This window comes from Asparagus officinalis, chromosome 4 (assembly GCF_001876935.1).
Source record: "Asparagus officinalis chromosome 4, Aspof.V1, whole genome shotgun sequence".
Lineage (NCBI taxonomy): Eukaryota > Viridiplantae > Streptophyta > Magnoliopsida > Asparagales > Asparagaceae > Asparagus > Asparagus officinalis.
Genome location: NC_033797.1, coordinates 83,326,450 through 83,335,100, shown reverse-complemented (window position 1 = coordinate 83,335,100; position 8,651 = coordinate 83,326,450).

Below are 8,651 nucleotides of genomic sequence, written 5' to 3'. Positions count from 1 at the left end.
CGTTAGATTTAGGAGACAGATAGCCTTAGTTCGGAATCGTACAGGAGCCAGATAATTCTCAGCAGGAGTGCCTTGCAGACGGAGCAGAAGAACAAGTTGAAGCTTAGCTATTTCCTTAGTTATTTGATGGTCCTTAGTTTATTTTGGCAGTACTTCCTTCCTATTCCTGTTGAACGATGTATTTTCATATTTCTTTAGTACTTATTTGGACTGTTTTGTAATAAGGGCATGTTTGACCCAAACTTTGTGTCTCGGATGATATTCTACTTGTGATATGTCTCTTTTCCATTCTGAGTTGTTCATTATATTCTTGCTATGTGTGCTTGGGGACCTGTGACTTTGTAATTTATATTTGCTTAACGCTTAGTGTATTAGATTGAGTAGAAATGGTCTAGTATCTATTTCTCCCCAGTCTAATATGCCGCGGACTTGTTCACATTCCAAATCCCCGGTATTTTGGGAAGCGGGGCATGACAGAGAGGGATAATCTACAATGGCTATGAACTCCAGTAGAGAGAAAGAGAAGAGATAGAAAGAGAGGCTGATTGTAATTATGAGAGGAGTATATAGGGGATTTTTGTGCATTTTCTCTCTGTTGACTTGGGATAACACAAGAGAAATAACACAATGGTTTGGTCACATGTACTTCTAAATTTTGGGGTCTTGACACAATTTTTCATACACACACATATACAAATACACACACACACACACACACACATATACATATACATATACATACATATACATATACATATATAGAGATTAATGGGTATCATATGCTATATGAGGGGATTTCCTCATATACAATGATGTGGCACAATCTCCACTAAGTGAACAAAGTAGAAGAGAGAATGCCTCATAATTATACTTAGTAGAGATTGTGCCACATCATTATCTCCTACTTTATCCATTTGGTGGAGATTGTGTCACATCATTGTATATAAGAAAATCCCCTCATATAACATATGGTATCCATTAATCTCTATATATGTATGTAGGTGTGAATTTCTGATCTCCCGAAACAGGGATTTTGTTTGTATTGATAAGAACAGCTTATTATAAACTAATGAATCGAAAATTACAACAGAAGAGGAGGGAAAATTACAACAGGGATTTCGGTAGCTATAGGATGTCTTGCTCGGTTCTCGCACCAAGTCTGCTTCCCTTGGACGACCCGACTGAGGTTGCTAGTGAGCTTCAGTACGCAGTAGAAGCTCGAGTCGGTAGAGTTCGAGTCTCCGAGTTCGACAATGATTAGGGCCCGCAACTGGGAGAAGACGCTACAGTGCAAAGATTATGCAAAGAGCTTGTCGTCGACTCCTTTGAGAGTCGAGAGCTAGTGGTTTAGTTAACTGATTGAATTAATCAATTAACCATCAGCGTACCCCTTTTCCGTAGCCAGGAGAGGTTTTTAAATAGAGGAGAGATGGCGTGTCCGCTCCTTGAATCATGGGATATGACCTTGTACTATTGGGAGATACCATGCCTTGGGTTTATACTATGAGCGGCTGCTTGATGGGCTCGGAGTACTGTACTCCTTCTCTTCACGTCATGAGGAGTGGGATGGCCCCTCCTTGTACGTAGGACAGCGGCTGCCCAGTACTCGAAAGGGTTTAGCCAGCTTGCCGCTTGCAGGCGGATTCAGTTCTTGACTCGGGTAGGCGAGGCGAGCTTTCTGCAGGCGGACTTGGCGACTGACCGGCCACTCGTACTATGAGCGGCTACTTAATGGGCTTGGAGTACTATGCTCCTTCCCTTCACATCATGCGGGAAGCAGGAAGGCCCATCCTTATATGCAGCGTAGCGGCTGTCAAGTACTCAAGTAAGTCTAGCCAGCTTGCCGTTTGTAGGCGGATTCAGCTCTTGACTCGTGCAGGCAAGGCGAGCTTCAATCGTGAGCGTGCAGGCGGATTTGGCGATTGCATGGATTTGACTGGTTGGTCGTACTACGAGCGACTACTTGATGGGCTTGGAGTACTGTGCCCCCTCCCTTCACGTAGCGAGAAGCGGGAAGGCCCATCCCTGTATGCAGCGTAGCGGCTATCAAGTACTCAAGTGAGTCTAGCCAGCTTGCCATTTGTAGGCGGATTCAGCTCCTGACTCGTGTATGCGAGGCGAACTTCAATCGTGAGCTTGCAGGCGGATTTGGCGACTGCATGGATTTGACTGGTTGCTCGTACTACGAGCGGCTATTTGATAGGCTTCGAGTACTATGCTCCCTCCCTTCACGTCACGGGGGAGTGGGGGAAGCCCATCCCTGTACATAGCGTAGCGGCTGTCGAGTACACTGTTTGTAGGTGAATTCGACTCTCGTCTCGTGCGAGCGAGTCGAGTAGACAGGCGAATTTCAGTCATCTGGATGATCTTGACTAGTGCGGGCGAGTCGAGTAAACAGACGAATCTAGATTATCTTGAATTGTGCGGGCGAGTCTATCATACAGGCGAATCCGTGATCAACAAATGCGAGCGAATTTGGCGACCGCGTGGTTTGGGTTCGCGCTAGTGAGTCAAGCCCATGGGTGAGCCCCACCCTTAATTTGTGTGGGCGACTCCGACTCGCAGGCGAATTTGTGTGTAAGTTTGCGGAGGTAATTTTTATCATCTACAAGACTCCCATCAATGTTTTCAGACCTAAACTGGCTTGCGTGTAGTCTGGGCTACTTTGAATAAAGAAGTTCTTGGTGAAGCAAGTGTATTAGGTTCCCTTTAGGGTTTTTTTTGCCTTTACCGATTACCGTTTGAATCGGGCTAGCCATACTATTCCCCTCAGTATGATGAGTTGTCGAGTAGTTTTTCTTAGGCTTAATGCTAAGATTTCTGCTCTAACCCTTAGCCGTCAGAGGCGTGGGTTTGAGTGAGGCCATTCCTTTGGTGGTTCACAACTCTGGACGAGTCGTGTCATCCATAATTCGTTTTCAAAGGCGAACGAATCGTTCAGGCAAAATTCATTTTCGCAGGTGAAATTTGAATTTGTGGGGTCCAACCAGGTTTTTGCAGGCGAAACCCTTCCTTTGGGCGGAATTAGATTTGGCAGGAGGTGAACCACGTGTTCGCCGAGGAGGCTTCGTGCTTTCCAGCTAAGGCAGCGTGAGTCCGTCAGGTCGCATTAATTATGATTCGACAGTGTGACGTCAGCTTCGTGCACCTCACTCAATGACGAATCGTGACCGTGGTTTTTGAATCTAACCATTAGATTCAGTCGTAGATTTTGGTTCGGGTCCTGGGCTTTGACCGACCCGTTTTCTGTTTCGACGGTTCCATCGTAACCGCAGAAGAGAACGAACTATGGAGAGTAATCTGGGACGTCGATTTCAATCATGGCCACGTCTCTTAACCGCCAAAGTTTCGCCTCTTGAGAGCGATCGTGGCCACGCAAGCATCTCCGCCTTTAAATAGGCTTTGTTCCCCTCTTTTGAGAGCTACTGTGCTCAGTTATTTCATTTCGTGAAAATTTTCTAAACAGAGAGAATTCCCGCTTCGTTCCCGACTCTAAGACATGGTGCCGAAATCTAAGAAATGCGTTCCAAAGGGAGGAGGTCCTGGACGCTATTCTGATCGCCTCGCCGCCGGTACGATCGCCAGTGTGCCTGAGACGCATTTGGGTAAGTCGAAAGATTTGTCTGACGACCTTGCATTGATTGCCGACGTCGGGTCAGGAGGATGAGTTTCGCTCGTCTTCCCTAGTGGATTCTGCCATTTTTTGGCAGTTTTCCTGATTTGGATAAAATCGGCCTTTTTCAGGAGGATTTTACATTCACTTGTAGAGGATGATTTCTGCCTTTACAGGTGAAATTCGGCCCCTATCGGGCGAGGGCGAACTCGTTTTTGACAGGCAAGTTCGACTTTTGTCTGGTAAAGACGAATACAGTCTATACAAGCAGATCTCGTCTTTGTCAAGTGGATTTCGCTTTCTGACAGGGAGATTTACATCTGCCTGCTTTGGCTTGATAGGCGGATTTGCCCATAGGGCGGACTCCGTCCTGATTCTTTGGTTCTGTTTTGCAGCGATCTTTTCTGACGAAGCCCTTCCGAAGGGCGCGGCTATCGGTCTTGTCGGAGGTACAGGCTATTCGGCGCCTCTTCGATTCCCTTTCCTAGATCCGGTACCCATGTTTGCTGCCGACAAGCCTGATGGACTGATAAAGAGAGTCACTGACGGGCACCATTTGACGTTGCGTGAGTTGACTACTGACGCAGCTGTTCGCGGGAAAAATTGTGTTCTTCATTGATGTCATTGCACACTCTTTAATAACAGTTAATCGGTTACAAAGATCCGGTCTTTTTATAAGATCCGGTTACAACGAAATCAAAGAAAAAGAAAAAAGATTACAACTTTCCTTTCGAACGAATCACGAGCTCCTGTTTTGTGGTCACTCGCTTTGTGGGTTCTTCGCCTGCGCCGGGGTTTATCCGTGGACCACCGCGTGATCTAGATCTAGTCGGATCTACGCAGTATGACGGGTATTATTTCGCCAAGGAAATATTAGCCAAGGGTACTATTTCGCCAAGGAAATAGTAGCCTTTAATTCCCGGGATCAAAGGCCAAGCTTTGATCCGGAGGATGACTACGTAGATCTGAGATCCGGTTCCTCTCGAACTCTTGCCTTATTTGGCGTTGATGATCGCCGAGCACCGGATCTGGAAGAGCAAGTCCTCAAAGTCCCAAAGCTTCAATCTTTTTTAATTCTGAGCCTTGAATCCAGCAGAGCTTCACCTCCAAAAGTTCCAACCCCTTAACAAATGAGCAAAAGCCTATTTATAGGCTCTCAGATCTGTGCCTTGGCACAGATCTGGGCCGGCCACCTAGAGGTGGCTCGGCCACCCTATAGGTGGCCGGGGCACACTATAGGTGGCCCGGTTTTGGCGGAGAATCCCTTTGGTGTTTGGGTTTTTGTCGCCGCCCGAGGGGCCACGCTATAGGTGCCGCGGCGCCCCATTATAGGTGGGTGGCTCGGTTTTGGCCGAGTCCCCTTTGGTGTTTGGGTTTTGTCGTTTTTTCCGGTCTCGTGGTTGATTTGGACTCTGATTTGTTGATCTGAATCCTGATTTGGCAGTAAACCCGCTTTGTTGTTGATCCGGACTCTGATTTGACAGTCCGAATCCCAATATGGCAGTAAATCCGCCTCGGTGTTTGAGTTCAAATCCGTTCTATGGTTGGATGACTCGTTGACTCACCGAATTGTTAGCTTGATTCCGCATGCAAATGGACGTATTCCATTGTTTGCATGCGGTTCGTTAGCCTCGTTGCCTCGTTAATCCGCTTCGTTGCGTGTTACTTGGCTTCGGTGTTGTGGACTGACGCTCATGCTTGGATATGTCGCCCGATGATTCGTCGGTTTGTGCCGAGCTGTGCTAAGGGACCTATAAGAAATTTTATACGCCTACAGATACCTCCTCCAAAGTATTTCAGTCTCGTTCTTTTATAGAAGAGTCTGGAATACTTTGGATATGATTGTCCCAACCTTCAGTCGGTGTAACGGGACCTTAGAATGGCTTCTGTTCTTGATTCCTTCAATCCTTCAGGCTATTCGGTGCTTTGTCGAATGTCTGTAAGGTTTTCGGTGCTGCATTTATTGTTTGACCGTTGTCGGAATTTTGAATTTGAAGTCGGTTCCTAATTTCTGATCTTTAGTTCGTGTTTGTTGGTTCAACATAGAACTGACCATCGATTGTTGGCGCTTATTTGCGACGCGTTGTCCGGCGTAGTGTTGTTGAGTTATCCTTAAGAGTATTTTTAGAAAAACATTCTCCAGAAACTTCTCAACCAAAAATAGGGAATAGTTTATACTCGTATACCTTATTGGAGTATTAAGAAGCAGTTTATACTCGTATACTTTTCAGAGTATTGATTCTTTCATTGAAACGCACTGATAGGCGTTGACCTAGGGTTACGCGTTGACCGGCGTTGACCATAGGGTTTCAAATGTCGTACGTTAACTTTTTTGATCATAACACGTTGACTGGCGTTGACCCAGGGTTACGCGTTGACCGACGTTAACCTTAGGATTTCGAATGTCGTACGTTGACTTTTTTATCACAACGCGTTGACTGGCGTTGACCTAGGGTTACGCGTTGACCGGCGTTGACCATAGGGTTTCAAATGTCGTTGGATGCTCAAGTCACGAGACCAACTAATGAAGCTGATGCGTCAGTGACTCTCGTATTTATAGGATTTTTGGCAAACCCTCAGTCATCAACGGGTTTGATGAGCCTTTACCGACTACCGTTTGAGTTGGGCTAGCATGCAGATTATCTAAATCCGTTCTGCATGTGACGTTGTGCTAAGAGAGTTAATGCTCTTAGTGCTACGATATTGAATACGTAGACTTCGTCTTTCTCACAGGAATAGACTACCCGGCGACGCGTGTTAGGCGTTGACTTTAGGATTTTTGGCTAACCCCCAGCCTTCAACGGATTTGATTAGCCTTTACCGACTACCGTTTGAATCGGGTTAGCATGCGGATTGTCTAAATCTGTTCCACATGTAACGTTGTGCTAAGAGAGTGAATTCTCTGAGACTTTGTGCTATAACGTCGAATACATAGACTTCGCCATTGTCACGGGAATAGGCTACCCGGTGACACGTGTTAGGTGTTAACTTTAGGATTTTTGGCTAACCCCCAGCCTTCAACGGATTTGATTAGCCTTTACCGACTACCGTTTGAGTCGGGCTAGCATGCGGATTGTCTAAATCCGTTCCGCATGTGACGTTGTGCTAACGGAATGAACTCACTTAGACTCGCTGCTACGACCACGTAGACTTCGCCCTTGTCACGGGAGTAGGCTACCCGACAACGTGTATTAGACGCTGATTTATCCCTACTTAGGCTTCGGGATAAAATACCCCAGAATCGAACTCTGGTGTCTTTTTCTACGGAAAAAGACTAAACCGGCGACGCGTGTTAGGCGTCGACATATCATTTCTTAGGATTCAGGATGAAATTCCCCATGCGTGTAAGGTATGGATTTTGGTGTTATTAATAACAACCTGCGCTGACTTATCCCTACTTAGGCTTCGGGATAAAATACCCCAGAATCGAACTCTGGTGTCTTTTTGTGCGGAAAAAGACTAAACCGGCAGCGCGTGTTAGGCGTAGACTTATCCTTGCTTAGGTTTCAGGATAGAATACCCCAGAATCGAACTCTGGTGTTTTTTTCTATGGAAAAAGACTAAACCGGCAGCGCGTGTTAGGCGCAGACTTATCCCTGCTTAGGATTTGGGATAAACTTCCTAGGATGAATCCTATATTGACAAATTTTGGAAAAGATCGGTGCGAGAAAGGAAGAATTTTATATTCTATTTCCCGCTCTTCTTTTTTTTTTAGGGTGAAGGCGAACCCGAATACAAGGAAGGAAGAATTTTATATTCTATTCCTTGATTCTGGAAAGGAAGAACTTTATATTATATTTCCAGCGCAAAAGAAACTAGAAGTGAGATCTCCACTCCGAGAATCTGGAAGATCTAGATAAACTTACCTTTTATAGGCTTGGTTATCTAATCGGAAGATGAGTTCTTCGTTTATCGAAATGAAACTTCAACTTAGGTTATGACCATGAGAAGGCTTAACCAAAGAGAAAAGAAATGAGTTCTTTCGTTTATCGAAAGGGGACTCTGAACTGAAAGTGGACCTCTTGTTCATGGAAAGAATCAAGAGGGCCAGAAAGACATTTTTGGTGGATCCACTGTCAATTGAAATTGATCAGTGAGGGATTTTGGTGGTGAAAATGATTTTGGGTTATCCTTTAGAATATTAAGTGTAATATTCTTCAAGGAACTTCCCGGTAAATGGATTATTCTGAATGTACTAGGGATGGTACTTTTTCAGGAACTTCCCATTTATTGGTATTAATTGCCTGGCGCCGTCTTGAGTAATCAGGCGATATGCGCCGTTTGAGTAGACTGTGTCTATCACAAACGGTCCTTCACATTTGGGTTCAAATTTACCTTTTTTCTTGGAATTGAGGATTATCGGTCGGCAGGCAGCGAGGACCAGATCTCCTTCCTTGAAGCTTCTCTGTCGGACTCTTTTGTTAAAAGCCCTAGATATTCTGGCTTGATAAAACTCAATGTGTTGTTGAGCCTCCAAGCGCTTTTCATCCAACCTCTCGAGTTCTTCGAGACGTTTTTGATGTTGTTCTTCTGTCGTCATCTCGGTTGCGAGAGCGATCCGAAGGGATGGGATTTGAATCTCCAATGGTAGCACAGCTTCACATCCGTATACCAACGAATATGGGGTAGCTCCTGTAGGTGTGCGTATGGTGGTGCGATAAGCCCAGAGTGCTTCACCGAGTTTATCGTCCCAGTCTCGTTTATTGGTCTTCACGAGCTTTGACAGGATTTTAATAATCGTCTTGTTAAACGCCTCAGCTAATCCATTCGCAGCGGGATAATAAGCTGTTGACGAAACATCTTGAATTTTGAACTTGTCACAAAATCTGATGAAGGCGTTGCTTATGAACTGTGGACCGTTGTTATGAATGATCCGTCTTGGCACGCCGTATCGGTATATGACATGATGCTTGATGAAATTGATGACGTTGTTCGTCTTCACTTCTCTAAGCGGAATCGCTTCAGCCCACTTTGAAAAGTAATCCGTGATTGCGAGAATGAATCGATCACCTTTGATTGAAGGGGGAAAAATAGGACC